This window comes from Typopeltis vanoorti, chromosome 8 (assembly GCF_054136105.1).
Source record: "Typopeltis vanoorti isolate ZY-2024b chromosome 8, IOZ_Tvanoo_1.0, whole genome shotgun sequence".
In the NCBI taxonomy this organism is placed as follows: Eukaryota; Metazoa; Arthropoda; class Arachnida; order Uropygi; family Thelyphonidae; genus Typopeltis; species Typopeltis vanoorti.
In genome coordinates this window covers 17,885,282-17,908,872 of record NC_143556.1, presented here as the reverse complement: position 1 = coordinate 17,908,872, position 23,591 = coordinate 17,885,282, and the positions used below count along the sequence as shown (strand labels likewise).

Below are 23,591 nucleotides of genomic sequence, written 5' to 3'. Positions count from 1 at the left end.
GGTCACATCACAACGGCAGGCTCCGTGCGAGACACTAAGTCGTGGGTGCACAACATCTTGCAAACATTTGTTTATGCACAGTCATCGTTATCATATTCGCTAATCCTCTTTCCTTCGTTTTGCAACGTTATTTAGTTTTAAAATTAAACAACAGTGTGCTTTGGAATATTTTTATGGTTAGGCTGTTTGTCTATAGAGGCTGTTGAATTTATATAAATAAATAAAGCTTATTTTTGTGCACTTTTACATCAAGATTTAACATTCATATAATTTCTGCATAATACTACATAAATTTACAACTTATATAAAAATGGAAACCTCTGTAAAATCTAACTCAAAAAATTAAATAATTTAATTTCTTGCGAGAGATTTTACAGAATCCTTGAACCAAAGATAGAATGATGATCAATGATGATCCCCCCCCACACACACACACCACACTTTTCTGAATTGCTGTGGTATGGTATTGACTTAAAAGTATGCTGCATAAACAGGCTAGAACTCTAATGTTCCACAGATTTTTGAAAAAAGACAGTTGTAGAATTTTTTTCACCTGGTCAAAAAGTAAATTAAATTATAGTTGACAAGAAATCAATCTTGATTTTATCCTTTATCCAAGTATGAGCAAACAACAGTGTGCTTTGGAATATTTTTATGGGTAGGCTGTTTCTGTAGAGGCTGTTGACTTTACATAAGATTTCCTCAGTATTCCTTACTAGGGGTCGTGTTCTGCATTATGGGAAACTGAGACAATGAAAATTATCGAACAGTAATATAAATGTGTTGCACAGGTACCTTTCAAAGCCACATTCTTTAGAAGGTGCTGTTTAGCCTCTTGACGCTGTTTCTTTATAATGACAATGTTTCTGGTTATAATTTCTGATAGTAATATACCAGTTAGGATTTAGGAATACAAGATGGTATTGTGCCCCCCATTTTCTCTTTACACTAACATTTACATTTAGAACTCGGAAAATTGTCCAAAAGAGTCACGTGGTACCTCCAAGCATAAGGGTTGTCCCTGAATAGAGGTAACTCTGCATGGATACTTCTGTGGAATTACATCTCCTATAACTTTAGGAATATTTATTTTATACTGCGCCACCTAAGGTAATTATATTAAGTTGGGAATTCTTAATCAGGAGATGATTCCAGAGATCTACAATATCGGCTCTGTGGACTACAATCATGGTCTAAAACCTCCTAACCCTTTTGTTTCCCGCTTAGGTTCATATGCTAATCTTTTTGCAGCTGGTGCATCGGATTCTATCATGCAGAAAACACAAATTCTCAAAATTTAACATGGATTTAATTGACACACAAATATAATTTACAACTCATATAAAATTCATACTAAGCACTAATCATTCATTATACAAGAACATCATTATTAGTTAAAAGTTAGCACATAGGCCCACTCATGTGGCAAATTTCTACAGTCTGCACATAGACAAATTTTTCTTCCTTGGGAAACAATTACTCCCCAAAATTCAATACTACACTTTCTTCCATTATTTCAATGACGTTAATAACACATCATGATATATCAACTAAAATTCTCTCTCTTACACCTTATGCAATGTCTTAGCCAGTTCAGTAATTCATTTACTAAGTTCCCTGTAGGATATATGAAGCATTCCTTTTCTTAGCATGCTACTGTCCTAGCATGAAACTTTCCTGTTATCAGAAACACATGTCCCCCAATATCTCTGGACCCTTCCTATAACAAGTTTGAAACCCATACACATAAAAGGATAAAGAAGTTGTAACGATACTGTTCACCAAGGCTTTCACACAGTATTTTGTAGTTCCCTGATGACTTCGGCTGAATTGAGTGTCCTGCTGCTCAGACGCGCTCGTACTGGAGGTATTCTTTTGATCCTTGCAAACTGCTTGCACCACTCTGGTATGGCTAACACCCGTCTGCTGTATCCGGACCAGGCGGGAAGTTGACTCTTCCCTCATATAATCAGGAGAACGACAATTGCCAGCCTTTGTCCGCTGGATATAGGCATATGCTCATCTCCGATAACTCCTCTTAGGACTTTTGCCAGCCGAGGCTTCTGCCCGGTGAAGACGAGACCTCCTACTGCAGCTCCAGGAACTGCATGAATACTGATGAAAAAAATTCGATTGCAAAGGGGGGGGTTTCTAACCTTTTTATATCCTTCCCCTCTCAGCAAATCACTGCTCTCTCTCTCTTTCTCTCTCTGCAACTCATCCAACGAATTAGAATACATCACTCACGTGGCCCTCGCTCAATAGCGTATGCTAAATTTCTTCACTGCTACCCCACGTTGCCCGTGCACCTGTCCGATTGGGGCTTTGATCCCTCCTTCATTTGCTGTTTACATGACCTTCAACTCTTTGTTTGCGATGAAAAATGTAAGGCATAGTGCTAACGTGTAAATTTCAATACTGATCAGGATACTACATAACATAATTTATAGATTTTTTTTTTTTTCTTATTCTACCCTACTGGCTTTGCATAAGTTACTCTTTTATCACTTATACAGAAAGTTTTTTTTTTTGTATTATAAATAGACAAACTTTGAATTATTCCATATTACTGACTTTTGCATAAATAACTCCCTTTCCTTCCTTTATTTATAAAGTAGAAGTACAAACTCAGAAGCAAGCATTTTGCTAAGGAAATTTCCTTCCCCCCTCCTTTTTGTTTTTCTCTTGTTAAACTGATACATTCAGAATTTTTACGAATTCTGTTTAATCAAAGTTTAACAATGGTGAAAGTTGTCTGTCATACCTTTGTCCTTATGTTTTGAAATCATTACTAGCCCTGAACTTATCAATGACTAATGGTGAAAAATTGGATGTTTAATTTCCAATAGTTAGGACTAAAAAGAGTTCAGTCTACTCTCCTTAGAAATAAAAAAGACATTAGTAGATGTATATTTGTTTCTTTTTTTTTTTTTATTCAATTTAAAAATATTCAAAGGAAAATGAATAACACAACTATGGTATTATTATTATACAGAGATCTTCATGGAGTTAGAAAACTCATAGCAGGAAACCCATTATTCACACAATACCTATCATACCATTCCTTAAACTCATTCATTGACAAAGCACTCGATCACTTCTGGCAACACCCTCCAAGCAAAAAATCCTAAAGCCCTTGCTAACCATACTGTTATACAATTTCCAGGGACAATCCCCTTGTTCTCTCTCTTCTTATGTACTGAAAAAAAAAAGTTTTCAGTATCAATCATATAAAACCCCTTTAATAACTTGTAAGCTTCTATCATTTCTCCCAACCAGTTAATTTTTGAAGAAATCACAGACCTTCAATCTATTCTTGGGACCATTCCATAGACCTGCCATAATCTTTGTCACTTGATCCTCTCCACCACTCTTCTTCCCCATGGAATCCAGGTGACCAGATCTCTGCATACAAAAGTTAACAATACAGCTGTGTAATCTAATGAGCTGTTTTAGCCACTTTAAATTTCAACTCCCTGTCCACAATCACCCTGAAGTCCCTGACGTCATCAGTTTCATGTCATTCAATTCCTTCAGTAGAGTACACAGCTTGTGATCTCTTCCCAAGGTGCATAACCTTTTGCTTGTCCATGTTGAACTGGTGACCATTTATCTTTGCCCATACTGCCAGTCTATTCAAGTCATCCTGTATGATCTTTACATTATTTTCATTGAATATTGCTCTTTCCATTTTTGCATTTTCAGCAAACAACTGAATATTTCCCATCAAATGATTTCCTACATCATTGATATAAAAATTAACCAGCAAAGGACCAAGTATTGATGCATGCTGTACACCAGTAGTTACTGCCTTCTTCCAACTCCTCCATAAATCACTATCTGTCGGTCAGCTACCTTCTAATCCAGATTATCAACTTCATATCCACCCCATTTGCTCCCATTTATGCAACAGAGTTCTATGTGGAATCCTGCCAAATGCCTTTGCAAAGCCCAGCAATATCACCGAGTAGCTGTTTCCTTTATCTACTGAATTGCCACTTTATTGTAAAAAAATAAGCAAATTACTAAGGCGATACCTACCCTTCACACAACCGTGTTGTCCATTTAGGATGTTAAGAAATATCAGTGTGAGCACAGCCATGAAATCAGATGGGATATCAGTCCATGTGCTGTGATAACATGCAAGAGAAATGGCAGTGCTCCTAACCATTTAAGTTTGAATATTGGCAGACTCTCAAGATAGTGGAAAGAGGGATAAATAGCCATATTCTGGACCAGTTAGTATCTCAAGGTTGTGGTTAAAATATTAGAAAAACCAATTTTCAAAAAAAAAAAAAGGGGGGGGGGTGAGAATTCAGGAATGGGTGCCTAAGAATATGGTATTGCGAGGGAGAGCCCAACTTTATTGGGGTTGGGGGGGGTTTTCTCTTAGTAATATACTTATTTTCATATTATCGTATTATCGCTTTCTCCTCACATATATAACGTATTATAACTCATCGAAATAAATTTTATTGTAGATTCTCAAAATTCTCATGAAAAATATATACAAATAATAAATCCAACAAAAAATAAAAATAAAAAACCACCAATTCTAAACAGCGATATGAATTATGTGCACTACTACCTACAATCATCTAAACTGGAATTACTGTTCTTAACAGAACCCAATTTTAGCAGGCTCAACAACCATTTCAACTGCCCAAAATTTATGAAAAATGTTAAGAAATTTCTTTGTACCACAAGGGCAGCACATGCTCATTCATCAGAACTTGACATCCCACATCAGAGATTGCAAAATCTCAAATCTTCCTGTGACCTGCTTTGACTCAAAATTTCTTTACCAAGTCAACTTGTCACTTTCATTTTCTGTTTATATCACTCCTCAAACTCTGATAACCACTCTGACATTATATCTCTGTCTGCTCAATTTTCTGCAGCCGAAATACCCTAATAGTAAGGTCATTCTTCTTGGGGACACTGTCTACAACTCAGATTGGATTTCCTTCTCTAGTTCCACTGATCAAGCATGCAGAGATGCCTAAGTATTTGTCATTAGCGATGACCTAACAGATCATCAATCCCCCTTCCAGAATACCTGACCCCCCCCCTTCCAATCTACCAACATAGTTTATCTCTTCATAACAAGTTCTTCCCCCTTTCAAATATACTGTAGAGGTCCTCTTCTTGGTAACTCAGGCCACAACATCATACAAGTCTCTTCCATGGAACAACCTTCACCCAACAATTCTTAGTCATGTCCTTTAGTACAAGGAGGCCAAATAGGATGAATGACCTCTGTGACCTTCTTTTCCTCGTTCCAACTACTGCTACTGTTCTCCTGATCCATATATCTGCTCAATTCGAATAACAGAAATCATCCTATCTGGAATTAAAGCCTTCATCACTCATTCCCCCAAATCCCCACCCACCTTCCAGGCCTTGGTTCTCAAAAAAAGAAGTGCATCAATTCAGCACAACTCACAAGTGGCTCAAGACTAAAACTCCAGCTGCTCAACTCCTATATTGTAGCTTGCAGTAGCTTTAAAAGAAACCATCAGTAAATCCAAATCAGAATTTGAAAGAGCAGAATGCTGCAAATTTGCCTCCTGTTTGGATGGCAGTTGAGCCTTCTTGTCTTTTAACAAGTTAGGTGCAACTTTTTTCCGCCCATGTTTCCACCACCCTCACATCCAGATGGTAACATACTAACTTCAAGGCCAACTTACTGGCATCACTCTTCTTTTCCAATTCCTGCACTGATGACTAAAGCAAATTTCTCCCCACTTTACCAAGAACTGCTCATTCCATGCCACCCATATTCTTTCGTCAGAAAGAAATCACATAGCCTTTAAAGGAATGCGGAGAACCGACCAGGGCTTCTGACTTGATGTCCAATCCTCACCTTCTCGTGGTGCACCCTATTGGGTATCTACCTGAATACTGAACGAACAAGAATGGGCTGGCAATTTGGGATTTAGCCGACCAAATTGTATTCTTATTGGCTTAAACCAATATACAAAATGATGGTACAACATGACAAAATCTCTTGCTGGCTGGGACGTCGCTCGGTTAAACAAGGCCCCTGCTGTTTTCTCCAGGGAACCAGGGCAAAAAGCGAAAAGTCAGCTACTGGAACAAATCTTAAAACACACCTCAACTCAACATCACCAGAGTTAAAGATCAGTACTAACAACATAAGAAGCCTGAATAGCAAAGAAATGGAGCTAGCTGAGGATTTAGATAAGTATCAGATCGACATAATAGGGGTGACTGAAACAAAAAAGACTAAAACTGGTGAGATCTTTCTGAGCAATAAATACAAAATGATATATTCAGGCAATGACAATCAAGGAGAAGAAGGAGTAACCATAGTATTCAACACTAAATACGAGGCTAATCTTCTTGAATGGCAGGCAGTGTCAAGTAGAGTGATGTGGGGAAATATAAGAATGGGGAATTGGACAATGAGACTTATTTGTGCCTATGGTCAAACAGAAGGTTATTCCTCCACTTCTACCTTAGTAGAAGTGGAGGAATTTTTTGATACTTTAGAAAAAGCAACTGACACAATGAAAAAGGAAAACTTGGACCTTGTTGGGGATCTAAATAACAGAGTAGGAAATGATTGTGAGACATACAAAAATATTTTGGGAAAATTTGGAGAAAAGAGCAAAGCTAATAATAATGGCAAATACCTGTGGGATTTCTACTCAGGACATGGATTGATTATTACTAACACCATGTTCCAACATAAAAATGTGCACAAATTCACATGGAGAGAAGAGGCAAGGAATAAGTAAGAGTGTACAGAGGATTTGAAATTTGAAGCGATCACTATTTAGTCTTGAGCAGGATAAAATTGAATTTCATATTGAAAAGAATAACATGTAAAAAAATTTGAAGAGAATAAAAGTTGAGCAGCTCTCAGAGGTGAACTGTAGACTAAAATACACAAAGATTATTGAAGAAAAAATGAAAGAGTTTGAGAACAGGAACCAAACCTTGGAGATTCAGTGACAAGCCTTGAAGAAAACCCTGATTGATTCAGCCAGAGAGGCATCTGGTAAGGTTATATGCAAGGATAGAAAAATCAGAACTCCATGGTGGACACAGGAAGTTAGAGAGGCAGTGCAGGAAAAGAAGAAAGCATATCAAAAGTTCCTGGCAAATAAGTCAGCTTGTGCTCTGAGAGAATACAGAGACAAATGTAAGAAAGTTAAACACTGTGTAAAACTAGCTAAACAAAAGTCATGGGGAGTACTTTGGGAAGAACATAGAAAATAAATATTAAAAAGGTGGTAAGATATTCTGGAGGTTGTTGAAGAAGCTTAGAAATGGGGGAAAGAGTGCTGTAAAAGGAGTTAGAGATGATAATGGTGACATGAAAACTGGAGAAAAAGATATCCTTTAAGCATGGAGTAATTACTTCGAAAAATTGCTAAATGAAACAAGCAGTGATAGCACAGTGGTAAAAAACACTCAACAGGCATATAGTCAGGAATGCATATCCATACTTGAAGTATAAAAAGCCATAAAAGGCTTGAAATGTGGAAAGGCAGCAGGAGTAACTGATATTCGAACAGAAATGCTGAAGTATGGTGGTATAAAAGTCTTACATTGGCTGCACTGCATAGTTCAGAAAGCCTGGACAGAAGGACGAATTCCCGATGATTGGAGTAAAGCTCTCATAGTACCCATATATAAAAAGGGAAATAAAACTGAATGTGAGAATTACAGAGGTATTTCCTTACTGAGTGTTCCTGGCAAGATTTATGCAAGTATACTTGAGAAACAGTTGATAAGAATTGTTTGTGGAAGAAAAGCTTGGTGAAGAACAAGCTGGATTCAGGCCAAATAGAGGCTGTCAGGATCAGATCTTCGCTTTACGACAAATTGTCGAGAAAGCATGGGAATATAACAAAGATCTATGTTTAAGTTTTGTCGATCTGGAAAAGGCATATGACAAGGTGCCGAGAGAGAAGCTATTCAACACATTACAGTCATATGGTGTCAATGGGGCATTATATCAAGCAATACTTGTCTTTATTTGAATTGTAAGTCAGCAGTTAGAATTGAAGGAAGAAGTACAGGAAGATGGTTTAATGTTAAATCTGGTGTGAGACAAGGATGTACATTATCCTCTCTGTTTTTCATTATCTATATGGATCACATTATGAAGGAAAGTGGTATTAAACATGATATCATAATTGGAGATGTTAATGTCAGCTCTTTGCTTTATGTGGATGATGTAATACTTCTAAATAAATCAGCTACAAGTCTGCAAGATTCTCTGACTAAATTGAATAACTGTTGTAATAGATATGGTATGAAGGTTAGCAATAAAAAGACAAAGACAATGAAAATAGGCAGAATCATTGAAAATGTCAACTGCATTGTGAACAGAGAACCTGTGGGACAAGAAAAACATTTCAGCTACTTAGGCAAGATTTTTAGTGAAGATGGTTATTTAAATATGGAAATAGACAATAGAATCAACAAAGCTGATATGGTAGGAAGTTAGTTGAATAAATTCATATGGAATAAGAGAAAAATTAGTCGGAACACTAAATTAGCTGTATACAAGACACTGTTCAAACCAATTTTAACTTATGGATCTGAGAGCTGGGTCAGAAGTAAAACACTTGACCAAAGACTAGAGACCGCAGATATGAGAGTCCTGAGAAAGATTAGAGGCGTGAACATATGGCATCAATGGCAATATCATATTAGGAAAGAACTTGACATTGTCAGCATCCAGGAATGTGTTAGCAGGGCTAATCTCAGGTGGTATGGTCACTTAAACAGAATGGGCAAGGAAAGATTAGCAAAACAAGTGTTCTCTGCCAGGTTGGCAGGAAAACAACCCAGAGGAAGAGCAAGATATGTGTGGATTGATATCGTACAAAGTGTCTTAGATGATAGAAATATAAGATCTAACAATGTTGGAGTTTTGATAGGTAACAGAGTGATTTGGAGGAAAATTGTAGGTAGGAAGTTAGTAATGATGTAAATTTTTCATGTAGTACTATCATATCCTGCCCTTGAGGGTACATGGCAAGAATTTGAGATATGATGAGAAATCAGAAAAATCTTTAATAACCTAAATGCAAACAAGGAATGTGGTCTTGATGGTTATCCATCTATTGTGTTAAAAATTTGTGTCCCCAGAATTAATACCTGTCCTATATTACCTCTTTAATTTATCCTGCTCATTTGGCATCTACTTTACAGTATAGAAATTTGCCCACATCCAGTTCATTCCAAAGAAAGGTGATAAAAGTCAATAAACAAACTGCCATCAAATTGCTTTCATTCTGTTCTTTCATAGGTTTTGAAAGAACAGAATGAATTGCTTTCATTCTGTTCTTTCAAAACCTATGGACAGCCAATTTCTGCTAACCCTGAGCTCCACCAACTAATTAATGACCAGCAGCATGGATTCTACCATTCTCAATCTATAGCCAATCTTCTAGCCTTCACTACTCACCTCTGGACTCGAACCATGGAAAAATTTGGAGAAATTTATGGTCTGTCTGGACATTTTAAAAGCATTTGATCAGGTTTGGCACAGGGATCTGCTTAGCAAACTTTCATTCTATGGATTACCTTCTGGCCTCTGCAATTGGATTGCCAGCTTTCTTTGGTTGCTCATTATGAGTTGTGGTGGATGGTTTTCTTTCTCTCCTCAGATTGCCTAACCAATGCAACAGTAGCCCACTTATCTGTACTTTCCTCCACTCTCTTCCTTCTGAATAATAATAAATGACCTGCTGTTCCACACAGCATTCAAATTCTATTCATAGCTTTATAGATGATAGTTTTTTTTTATTTTATTTTATTTTTTTTTATGTTGGGCCCATATACAGGAGGTTGGCTGGACAACCTATAGTACATTAGTACCATATATGGGTTGTGAAAGGAGAAACATTTACATTTGATTTGAATGCCTGTATGTAGTATTCCTTGGGAAATACATCTGGGGGAAGACTGTTCCACAGTACTGCAGTAGCAGGGATGAATGAGGAGGAAAAGAAACTTGTTCTGTGGGTTTCAAGGTGTGCCGTGAAATGGTTGTTGGGTGGCAGACGTTCCAATTACATGTTCCAATGGGCTTAGTACAGGATGGGGGAATTATTGATGCTGTTTCAGATGAACATTTCCCATGGAAATATTTATAGAATATACAGATTGCAGAGACCAAGCGTCTATGTGAAATTGGGGGGAGTGAATTGGTGAGGGATGAGTTATTTATTAGTCTAATTGCTCTCCTCTGTATTGAGTCAAGCATTTTGAGGGAGCTTTTTGGAGCCCCACTCCAGTTGTGAGAGCAGTATTCGAGAGCTTGGCGGTTTTGTGACTTGTATAGTGTTACCAGCTGTTTAGAGGTGAAGTAGCATCTTGAGCGAAAGAGAAAACCTAGTTTTTTGGAAGCTGAGGATGCAATGGTTGTGATGTGTTTATGCCAGGAGAGGATTGATGTCAGGTTAATTCCAAGAAGAGAAATTTCATTTTGTCTTAGAATTTGAGTGTTATCGAAAACAATGCTGAGGGAAAATGGTTCTTTCTTGTGAGAAATTAGATAGAACTGGGTTTTACTAGCATTGAAGTTGATGAGGTTATCTGAGCCCCATTGGCGGATGGCTTGGAGGTCGGAATTAAGGGCAGTGGTAGTTGATGTTCTGTGGGTTGAAGTGAGTTGTGTAGAGTAGGGTTTGTAAAATGAAAGGGAGGAATGTAATGTGCTGTCACCTGCAAAACTGTGTATTGGGTTGGAGGTCAACTGAAGTAGGTCATTGATATATAGAAGGAAGAGGGTCGGTGAGAGAATTGAACCTTATGGGACCCCAGCATTAGTTGAATGGTGAGAGGATAGGGAGCCCTCTACCATCACACATAGTGTGCATCCAGACAGGAAGCTGGCAAACCATCTGCAGAAGTCTTGAGGCAGCGTACCAGACTCGGTCAGAGGTTTTGGAGATATCAAGTGCAACTATTTGGGATTTACTGAATTTCTTCATGGCGTTTGTCCAGTGATGGGTGATGTATGAGAGTAGATCTCCTGTTGAACGGCTTTGGCAGAATCCATACTGGTGGTCGCTTAATATCTGGTACCTTCAAGGTAGATTAGGAGTTGAGAGTTGATTTTCTCCATTACTTTAGAAAGGACTGAAGTGAGCGAGATAGGGCAGTAGTTAGATAACAGTGATTTGTCACCCTTTTTAGGAATGGGTTGAATATAGGCCAGTTTCCAGGTTTGGGGATATATATACCAGCGGAGTAAGCGAGTATGTACAGGTGACATAGAATAGGAGTCAGTTCCGATGCACAGACCTTCAGGATAATTGGAGGAATGCCGTCAGGGCCAGGAGACTTTTTTTATGTCTAATTTAGACAACAGGTTTGTAATGTCTTTTTGGCAAAAGGATACAGAGGGCATTGTATGTCGGGCAGTTGGAATGACTGGAGGGCATTTGCCATTGTCAGTTATGTGTACATTGGAGGCAAAGTGTGATACCAGGAGATTAGTTTTTTCTATGGGTGATGTTGCTATTGAGCCATGTGGGTATGATAGAGGCGGGAATAGTGTAGGGCAAAAGTTATGGCCAATTGCCTTGGCAAGAGACCAAAAGGCACTGCTGCCGTTTGGACAGGCTGCAAGCTTCCTGCTCCACTCATCCATTTTATTTGACAAGCCTTAAAAATGCTCCCATTATTAGAACTCTGAAGTCACCACCAACGTCTCAAATTCTGATCTTTAGATATATTTCAATGGGGTAAGCATCTCACATCCTTTCCCTTCCCCTGCCGTTTTAATAACATCCAGATATCCAAACATGATTTGATTTTTCCTTCTTGTGTTAACCTATATCTCCATAACATTTCCTGGCACAAACATATCTCAGCCATAGCATGCCAAAAACCTTTGTGTATTTTTCCACTCAAGACTTCTTCATACCTCTACGGCTGCTAACTATACAAATCCCAAATCCACTCAACCGTGGACTGTTGCTCAGATATTTGGGATGACCACTGAAATCCTCTCTAAAATTATGTAATGCTATTCAGAAGAGGGCAGTCTGGTTAATTAGTAATCAATCCTCTCTCTCTCTCATAGACATTGTTTCTGCCTTGTGCCTTTTCTACAGATACTTTCATGGGCAGTGCTCTGCTGAATTGGCCACTATCAATAGATATTTAAGATAGCTGCTGCTAATGAATACCATTTACAGTCCAGCTGAAAACTCGCTGAACCCGCTTCTCTATGTTCTCTTTCATTCCATCTATCTCTGTTCTTTGAAACAGCCCCTCTCACTTTGCCTTACCCAAAGAATACAATCTTCAGATATTTAAAAAAAAAAAATAGATTGCTAATCCTTTTTTCTTATCCTCATGCTAATATATAGCATTAAAATGCTATAGGTCTTGTGACTTTTGTATCAGAAGACAATGGGAAACCACCTTGTTCCATAATTACTTCCCTAGTTAAGTAGCATAATGCTACCTTACTAACCATAAAGTTGATAAGGACTACACACACACACATATTAAGAAAAATATTATTATTATTATTATGAGGGAGGTCTGAAAAGTTCTCGGCCTCGACCGTAGATGGCAACACTCGGCAAGATTTTTTTTTCTAAGTTTGTACATCTGTCATAAGCATTCATGTGAAATTGCAAGAAATCAATCTATCAAGTAGTTTGTTTTATACAGCTGTCTGAAGCAAAAGTGTTGTCTGTATCCTTTGAAATGGGTAAAATTGAGTATCGCGCAGTTATAAAATTCTTTATAAAAGAAGGTTTAATGCCAAAAGAAATTCATTTGAAGTTCATAAAAGTTTATGGTCACTCTTCTCCTTTGTTTTCAACAATTAAGAAATAGGCTGCTGAGTTTAAGCGTGGCCGTACCAGCTTTGAAGATGATCCACATGAAGGATGTCCAAAAAGTGTAATAACACCAGAAATCATTGATCAAATGCACAATATGGTATTAGATGATTGGCGAGTCAAAGTGCATGAAATTGCTGAGACTATAGGCATTTCAAAAGAAGTGTAGGATATATTTTGCATGAAGAATTGCATATGACAAAGCTTTGCTCAAGATGGGTACCATGCTTGCTCACAGCAGATCAAAAATGCACTTGCATGAAAATCTCTGATGGAGCATTTTAACAAGAATAAAACTGATTTTGTGCATCGATTTATTAATATGGATGAGACTTGGATTCACCAGAAACCAAACAGCAGTTAAAACAATGGACAAAAGCCGGTTGTTTCAGCACCAAAGTAGACAAAGTCGGTTCCATCAGCAGGAAGGGTCATGGCATCGGTGATTTGGGATGCTAAAGGCATTTTGTTTATTAATTATCTTGAAAAGGGTAAAACGATAACCAGGGAATATTATTCCGATCTTTTAACCAGACTAGACAAAAAAAATTCGTGAGAAAAGACCTGGTTTGCAGAAGAAAAAAAATCATCTTTCATCAGGACAATGCACTTGTCCACAAAAGTGTTTTGGCAGTGGGAAAATTAAGGGATCTGCACTATGAATTGTTGGAACATCCACCCTATTCCCCAGATTTGGCTCCCTCTGACTTCTATCTCTTCCCCAAACTAAAACTCTTCCTCGCTGGTCAACGTTTTTCTTCGAATCAAGAGATGATTGCAGCTGTAGAGGGGTATTTTGCAGATCCTACTGAGAACCACTACAGAGATGGGATAATGGCGCTGGAGCATCCCTGGAATAAATGTATTAGTCTTAAGGGAGATAATGTTAAAAAATAAAAATAATTTTGAAATTATAAATTTGTTTTTTCATTGTTAGGCCGAGAACTTTCAGAAGCTTCGTATTATTAAACTTCCAGGGAGTCAAAAGACTCATCGCAGGAGGTCCCTTGTTAACCACACAATTTATCATACCGCGGCTTAAATATGTTCACTGTCTCTGCATTCACCACACTCTCAAGCAATGCATTCAATCATTCATCACCCTCAGTGCAAAAAATACCCTACTCATTCCCTTGCTAATACTCTCCTTATACAGCTTCCAGGGATGACCTCTTGTTCTCTCCGTCTTCACCCATTCTGTACAAACTCCCCCCCTCTTTCCCACATTAATCTGGGTAATAACCCCTTAACAGGTTATGTCTCGATCAACTCCCCCCTCTCCTCCTCCTATCCACCTATTTTTGCAAATTGCATTTTATCAATCTAGCTTCACACTCAATATTCCAGAAACCACCTTAGTTCAATTGCCTCTGGACCTTTACTAATACATCATCTTTTTGAAAACCAGGTGACCAAAATTGTGCACAATAGTCCATATGTGACCTGATCAAATGGAACTTATACAACAGAACCATAACATCCTTACTTCTACAAATCAGTGTCCTCTGCATATCATTCCTGTTATCTGCTGTACTATCCTCATAATTTTAGCAATATGTCCCTGAAATTTTAGGTCCTTGTCCTCAGTCACTCCCAGACTCTCATTTCTTCTATCTCTTATAAGATATTTTCACTGATTGTATACTCTACATCCCATCCTTGCTTCCCAAATTTCAAAACCTTATACTTTGCAACATTCAGTTGACATTCCCATTCAGCCAGTGTAATCAAGTCCTGCTGCAAAGTCACGGCACCTGCTCTACTCCTAATGGCTCTCTCTCCAACTTTGCATCATCTGCAAACAACTGCATATCACCATTCAGACCTCTCCCAATATCATTTAGCAGTGAACCCAAAACAGACCCTTGGGGTGTACATCACTAGTAACATTCCACTTCTGGGATATCTCTCCTTCATAGACAACTTGCTGATACCTATCAGGCAGCCAATCTCCAATTCAACACACTAATCTGTGTTTAGCCCCAACCATTCCAGTTTAATTATCAGCTTGTCATGTGTCAATTTATCAAAGACATTTGCAATACCTAAATATACCACTTGTGTATTCATCACCCTTATCCAATGCATTTGTCACCTTATAATAAGTAAACAGATTGCTAAGACACAGTCTTCCTTTAACAAACCCATGCTGGCCACCAAAGGGTATTTTTGTGTTGTCAACTGAATTCTGGATCTTGGTCCTAACTAACCTTTCTAACACTCTACCCATAACTCCACACACACACACACACACTGGCCTATAATTCAAAGCATTAGTCTTATCACCTCCATTATGAATCAGAACAATTTTATCCTCTTTCAATTCTTTGGCACTGGGCCCAGTGAAAGACTCCTTAAAAAGATATGTAAAAGCTGTTAACTCCACAGAACATTCCCTCAAAACACATGGTGAAATAGTAGCATGAAGTTCTACAGCCTTATTTGCATCAAGTTTATGCAATTCCTCATATGCTGCCTCCGTACTTATTAACAGTTTCTCCTGCTGCATTCTAGGTCTGCATGATGTCACATTAGCAAGAATGTAATACTGTACCTTTATAAATTACTCATTAAATACTTCAACTATATCCTCTGCAGCAGTTATCATTCTCCATTTCCATCAATTAATGCTATCCTTATATGAACATTCTTTCTTTGCTACATATCTAAAATTCTCTAGGATTTTTTTTAGCTGCATTAGCTAACTGCTGCTTATATTGCACTTTTACTACCTTTGTTAAGTGACTCACCTTCCTTGCTTGCCCTTTGTACTTCTCATGTAACTAGTTGTTTTAACCATTCATAATGGTTAAAACAGGTATGCAATCTGGAAGAAGAATACTTTCTTCTTCCAGATCGCATACTTTACCTCTTGATTCATCCATTTTGCACCTTTTCTATTGCCTCCACAAAATAGTTCTTGAGTAGGACCCAAGCAGCATTAATATCCTTTCCATCCAGTTCCTCTTTCCAAGTTATTGCTGCAAGCTGTTTCCTGAGCTTTCATAATTACGAAAAGCTCAAGAAATTATTATTCCTCATATATTCCTCAGATGATCAAATCCAATACCTTTGATCCTCATGTTTCCTCTGTTATGTACCTTGTAAGTTAATTGTCTCTCAAAAACTCCAGAAATTAATTTTCTTTGCCTTCAGCCTCTTGATTCTAGTCTATATTACCATAATTAAAGTCTTGTCAACCAGGTTAATTTGCCTATATATCTATTTCTCATTACCCTCCATATTACTAGGTCTATAGCAACACCCAACTAAATATTTCCTCCTGTTCACCTCTGCCTCAAAATCATGGCCACTATTTGCACCTTGCAAATTCACCTTAGATGGGCACAACTTATCTGCTACCATCAACAATACTTCTCCCTTTCTTCCCTGTCTGTTTTTATGAAAAGTATCATATCCATTCATCTCTGTTCCTGCCAGGATGTCATTCTCATCTAAGGTGATTAGTCTCATTTATACCAACAATTTTGAGACGAATAGACTCAATCAATGCAACAATTTCATTTCCCTTATTTCGAATACTTCTGGTATTAGTAAACAAAATAAGAAATCATTTCTAGTTCTACAAGTCCTATGAACATCACTTCTCCAGTGTGACTCTTCAATATCTTCTCCAGTCCCTTCTTCTATATTACCACCAATTCTACAACTTTCCTCACACCCAAACTCTTCCATTCCATCAGATCTATTCATTTCTATTCTATTCAGATTTATTCATTATCTCTCCTTCCAGCAACAATCTCTCGAGCCCAATCACACCAAAAGCATTTAAATGTAACCCATCTTCTTTTATACAGTTCCATCTGTCCCTCAAATTCATCTCACACATTCACAAAATGCACTCCTTTCTCCTCACATGACTTCACTAAGAATTCATAATATTTGCTCTCAGTCTCAATTCATCACTATCATACCTTGGCAACACACTGACTACCTTTACTACCACACTGTTATCTTTTACTCTCCTTAATAATCTCCTAATTTTCATTCTGACATTTTCCTTGTTCCCATCCAAATCATTGTCCTTACTACAACCACAGACTCTTTTGCTCTCTTATTCCTCGTGTCCAGTACTTCAGTCACTCTTCTCATTCTATCCCCCCCCCCTCAGGAAAACAAACCTTATGCACTTGCTCATTCACCACACCTCCAACAATGGAATCTCCACAGAGAGCTACTCGCGAATCATTCATTACATCTTTCTCATGGCCATCTTTTCTTCCACTCTTTTTCCCTCTTCATATATGTTCATAATTCTTTTCATTTCATTTTGCATGCGCTTAATCTCTTGTCCCATCTTCATCAACTCCGCTTTCATGTCCAGATTCAATATATATAGGAAGATTCATGTCTGATATTTTCATGCAGTTTTATACGATGCTTTTGGTTACTTTTGGGTTGTGCATCATCTGCAGCAGACTTCGCACTAATGTTGTGACAATGATCTCCATGGATAATGAACTGACTCGTGCATCTTCTGAGCGATATTCTGATCTTGTAGAAGCTGTTGATCATGTACTTCATGATTGCTTGTTACAGCAACAGTAAGCCTGAATGTATCCCAAGATATTATCATCATGGAGCTACTACCTTGATGTGAAGGACTGGCAAAACTGCAGTTCCAGGTAATAAGAGTGAGACACTAGGTTCAGTATCTTGTATCATGCTTTGTGCAACTTGACAAGAAGTAGATAATTCAGGTGGTACAGAACAAGGAACTAATATTTGGCTATCTCCACATGGTCCTGATTCTATGTTATTTGGTTGAGTTTCAACTAACTCAATAGTATTAAGAATAGGCATCATATTTGTGACTGAGATTAACATCGAATCTTGGAGCAAATTGTGTGATTCCATCTCTGATTCCTCCATTTCATTACTGTATCTTCACTTTGTTGTGATCCTTTTACTAACACTAAAATCTGCACAGATGGAAGTGAGTTCTGAGCTGGACTGTGATATATGTTTGAATGAGAAACAGAAACCTCACTTACTGAATAGTCAGTTCCTGATAGCTCTGACCTTCCTTCACTTGTGAACGACTTTATTGGCCTATTAGTATATTCTGGTGTGTCTGGTTCATTCATTCTTGATAATAATGTCCACGCGGTTAGCCTAATGGCTTTGTGCTTCGCAACCATATGCCTGGGGAAGGAGTGTCGTAGGTTCGATTTCCGTCGCTGACGTGAGGAACTTAAGGATCTTCCTCATCCATAGCCAAGTTAGCTGGTCTTGGGCTTGGACAGCAGGGTTTTACCCCAGTTTATCTGGGGTTTTTCATCCCGCAAGCAGGCAAACCGGCCCCTTGAACACATGGATCTACAGCCATAAATACTTAATCCCCCATGAGGGGGGGGCTCAACTCGCCCCAATAGGGACGGGGGAGAAAAGGGAGTTCCCTCCCTTTTCTCCCCCGAAAAATACGAAAAAATAAAAATTAAAATTCTTGATAATACATTGGTCTTTAAGCCTTTACTATTAGAACTACTAAGAAACCTACTCCGAGATCTTCCTCTTACTTAATGGTGGCAATTCTGTACTGTGTTTTTTGGTTATGTGTCAGCAAGTAACAAGGCCTGGTTACTTGAGTCATGTTCACTCTTCTAAAGATTAATATTGGAAGTATTCCAATGTGCAACCTCTGTACAGATCTGATTATTCAGACTTTCAACAGTAGTAAGTAGGGTAGAAAGTTGGTTCTGATGTACATAAATATTATTATAATTTTTAATTCTGTGTATTTTATATCTTTGAGAATTACAACTGAATGTTTACACAAGTTTTCAAGAAATATGCTATAAAAGAAAGAACTGCAGGCAGACAGCACTATTTTGTGTGCCTTAAGTCTCTTACCTTCACATACTAAAGTCACATCTACAAAAAATAAGGGAATGCCACTGTTGTTTTAAATCGGACAACCTACATAGAAAAAATGAACCATTTGGTATCGGACCATAACACCTACCAAATGGTAAATTACAACCCCACGCAACGCAACAAAAAGAAAACAACTGAACTACTTAAATCAGTTAACACGTGGCCGGAAGAAACAATTAAAAAATTAATACCTTATTATGCCCCCACGCCCAGAATTTATGGCCTGCCAAAAGGACACAAAACAGACACACCATTACGTCCATTTGTGGGAGGAATCGACATCCCGAATTACCACTTAGCCAAAAAATTAGCAGCCACACTCAAGGAATTGGTTGGTCATTCCCCTTCCTACATAAAAAATACACATTTCATAAACAAAATTAAAAACATTACACTCAACAATCAAGATCTATTAGTCAGCTTTGACATAACTTCCCTTTTCACCAGTGTCCCAATCAATGATACTCTCTTGCTCTTACAGAACATATTTCCACACGATATCACGGCCCTCTTTGCCCACGTACTCCGCTACGGATATTTCGTGTGGCAAAACAATTTGTACCTTCAAAAAGAGGGTACAGCTATGGGCTCCCCCCCCCAATAGCGAACTTTTATATGGAAGACTTTGTGCAATGAGCTCTAGAGTCGACGTGCCTAAAGCCCAAAATTTAGCTCAGATACGTCAACGATATTTTTGCCATTTGGCCCCACGGCTGCAAAGCACTAAATACATTCCTTAGCCACCTGAACAAACAACCCAAATGCATCCAATTCACCATTGAAATAGAATAAAACAACTCTCTTCCGTTCCTAGACACACTCGTCACATGTCTTCCTTCAGGCTGTCTCTCCTCCTCAGTTTACTGCAAACCTACACACACAGGCCAGTACATACACAAAACTTCTTATCACCACCCAACACAAAAACTAGGGGTCATAAGCACCCTTAAACACAGAGCTCAAACTATTTGTTCAAATGAACAAGCTCTTAACCATGAATATGAGACCATCAAACATACCTTTATAAAAAATGGATACAGTATAAAAACCATTCACAAGATCCTCCACAAAGATACCACTAATAACAAAAAAGATTTCAAGAATGCTATTGCCATACCATATGTTAGAGGCATTTCTGAAAAAATAGACCACTACACAAATATAACATCAAAACCACCTTTAAACCTCAGACAAAATTAAGACACCTACTCAGTTCTTCCAAGGATCCTCTGCCACACCTAGCCCACCCAGGGGTTTACAAAATACAATGCACATGTAACATACCATACATAGGGGAAACAGGGAAAACCATCCCAATCAGGAAGGATGAATGCAAACGACACATAAAATACCTCCATTTTGGAAAAACCGGTCTTTCTGACTAGACACTTCAAAGGTACCAAGTCCCTACACCACATCCAAAACCTGGTTCGAGTGGAAATTCAAGGAAGCATGTGAAATGCTCAAATATGATCCAAATCTGAATAAAAATGATGGTCTAACCATTCCAAGAATGTGGAGGACCCATCTGCAACCTTCATAGCAACCACAAAGAAAAATCTCAATACAAGAAGACTTGAAGTTTTTTTTTTTTTTTTTCCTGAACATTCAATAGACCTGTACTGTACAAATCCAGAAGATAATCGTAATATAACAATATGAACTGTATAATTCCAGAAGAATCTTAGTACGTGAAGACTTGAGCAGAGTTTATTGTAGTTTTTATTGATTTTTTTTAATTTTTATTTATTTATTTATTTTTTAATCATTAGAAGGTAGGCTAAGAAAAAGATTAGTTAACAAAGTAGAATTAATTTACCTGTATAGCGTGTGCATGTAGCTTGGTTCTTATACACATGTATACTTCTGATGATGACCTCAATACAGGGGTCAAAACATCGAATTATTATTTTATTAATAATCAGTAAAATAATCTTTTCAACACATGTTTTTTGTGTCCCTAAATTCATAAAAATGAACACATCTACAAAAGTTTCACTAGAAAGTAATTCATTAAAAGCAGTTCATACATTGATATGATGATTATTCCTTTTTAAATAGATTTGCTGAGCTTCCTTCTTTATAATTTAGTAACAATTTTTTTTTAAAGTTAACCAATAATGCATTGCAAAAATACAACTAGCTCCTGGATTTTCATGTTTTCATCAACAATACAATGATAATCATCATACACATGTAAATTAAGCCTAATTTGAAAAACGTATAAAACACCCAATCATTGAAAAAATTGCACCAAATTACTGACTTTACTCACCATATTAATAATATCATTTATCCTGAGAACTTCTGATCACACTTAGACTATTAATATAATTCAACTTCTGAATAAAGTAATAATATAAATTAATAATAGGTTTTTGGTTCAAGGATACATTATGGTTGGTCGGTGAATTAAGCGCTCCTGTAAAATTGGTGATTTTTTTCTGTTTTATTGTGTTTTTTCCTTAGAAAATTAGTGTTTTATGTATATTAGTGTATTTAGTATTTCATAACATGTTTTTATTAAGATATTTCAACAATAAGTATGAGTTTAAAATTGTGTCAAAAAGCACAAGAAAAGTAATGCTAAGAAAAGCACTGCAGGCAAGAACAAGAAGGCTAGCCCTGCTGATGAGATTATTGGAGTTGTTGAGGAGGTTAATGAAAATTAATTAACCTCCAAAATAGCAAAATTAAAGCAGATCATCAGAGCAACGACACAGAAATTACAAAAAGTCAAGAGGCATTTAAATGAGTGTAGGAGAAAATGAAAATTAAGCAGCAAAATAAGAAACAACAAAGCATGGAAAGAGGTAAGTCAGAAAGTAATGGAAATCAGGTAAGTGACGTTGTTAGTAAAAAGAAAGAAGTTATTTGGTATGGTGACTCTATAATAAAACATGCTATTGATGAGCGAGTTATAACTGAGTTTTCCCAGAATGAAAATTAAGAATATAAAGGAAGCGATTCAAAAACAGAAAAGAAAAGTAAATAGATCATAATTGTAGTATGTACTAATGACTTAACTAGCGATAAGTTCAGTATGAGAGAGGTGAAAGAGTTGTTGGAAGAAGCAAGAGTGAAGAGTGAGAAAGTGAAAATTGTCAGTATTTTACCTTGATATGATAAAAATTAATTAAGAAGAAGGGTTATGATGGCAAACAATTTGATGTGTAAGCTGTGTAGAATGGATGCAAGTTTTTGGATGTGTGGAGTGAGTTTGAGGGAAGATTGAATTTGTATAAGAGGGATGGCCTACACCTGAATGCATTTGGTATCAGGAGTCTAGAAAAACTAATAACTGCTATGAGACCCAACACAGAGAGTCAGGAAACTAAATTATAAATTGAGGAATGGTGAGAATGTGAGTGTAAGAGCGACACTGTTATATAACTATGTTAATGACAGGAATGGACTTTGTCATGGAAATGTTGATGAAGAGAGACTGATTTCAATTTATGTTCGTCTGGTTCAGACCATTAAACATGTGCAAAGATATCTACAAGTATAAGGAATTAGAGAAGAATAGAGATCTGCAAGTTGTCCAACTGTCATGCAGAGTGCAGACAGTCACTACAAAAGAACATGCGGGTAAATTATTATGTCTGTACACGAATGCTAGGAGTATCAGAAACAAAGGGGTAGAGTTTTGTTGTTTTAGTTGATGTTGGGACCTCAGATTGTAGGCATTAGTGAGACCTGGCTATCAGAATCAGACATACTGACTGGTACCGAGCGTAAAGGGTACACTGTTTTTAGGAAGGATAGGAGAGGAGGGGGACGTGTTGCTAATGATATTGGATGACTTGAATCCAGTTAGAGTTAAGTCCTATGATTGTACTACTACTACTAATATTTTATGTGGCAGTGAGTTTGAAGCCATCAGGTGTGAGGTGGAATCTAACAACATCAGTTACATACTGGAGTGTTGTTATTGTTAATCCAAATGTTAATCCAACAGACCTGGTGGAGTGATTGCTAGTGATGAAGAAATGCATCACAAAATAGACAAGAGAGCATGAAAAGAGTAATCATAATGGGAGACTTTAATTATCCAAATATTGATTGGATAGCAGTAGACTCTCATGAGAAGAATGAAAATGCATTTATTGAGCTGTTGCGGGACAACTTCCTCAAGCAGCATGTGGAAGAAGGAACTCGAGGTCAAAGAGTGTTAGATTTAATTATAGTGTCAGAGGGCATTTCAGTTAAAGATGTAATTATTCTGCCTCTGGTTGGTAACAGTGATCATGCAGTACTCACTTGGGAAGTGACTAAGTTTATGAATGTTCCATTCAGAAAAGGCTGCATGTTGAACTACAAAGCAGGAAATTATGACCAACTGAGGGAGTATACTAAGTTCAGTGGAATGGGATGGGTTGCTTGATGGAAAGGATATCGACAGGTATGGGAAGCATTTAAATGATACTTAAATGATGCGATATAAGAATGTGTCCCGAGAGTTCAAAGAATAAATAGAGTAGGAGTCAGATGGATGTGTTATCTTATTAAGCAAGAGATTCATAAGAAAAGGACGATATGGAAGGAATACCATGTGCATAAGTATGATGTGCATTATGAAAATTATAAGTAGCAAGCTAGAATAGTGTATGGAAAGCAAAGTCAGAGTATGAAAAGAAACTGGCTCTGCATGCTAAAGACAACCCACGAGAATTCTGTTGATATGTTGCAAGTAAAAGAAAGAATGAATATGAAAGAATAACTATTTTAAATGCATATGGCATGAGGGTTACAGATGCAGATGTTGTTGTTCAACTAGTTGGTGCCCATTTTGTTAAAGCTATCAACCTGGTGTATATGCAACATTGAACTCACTGCTAC

At 37.4% G+C, this 23,591-nt stretch overlaps 1 protein-coding gene across 1 annotated transcript in view; it reads left to right on the top strand.

The window, feature by feature from the left end:
• hyx (cell division cycle 73 hyrax) overlaps positions 1-23,591 on the top strand; it is a 199,560-nt gene that overhangs the window by 51,126 nt on the left and 124,843 nt on the right. The gene's annotated exons all lie outside the window — the stretch shown is intronic.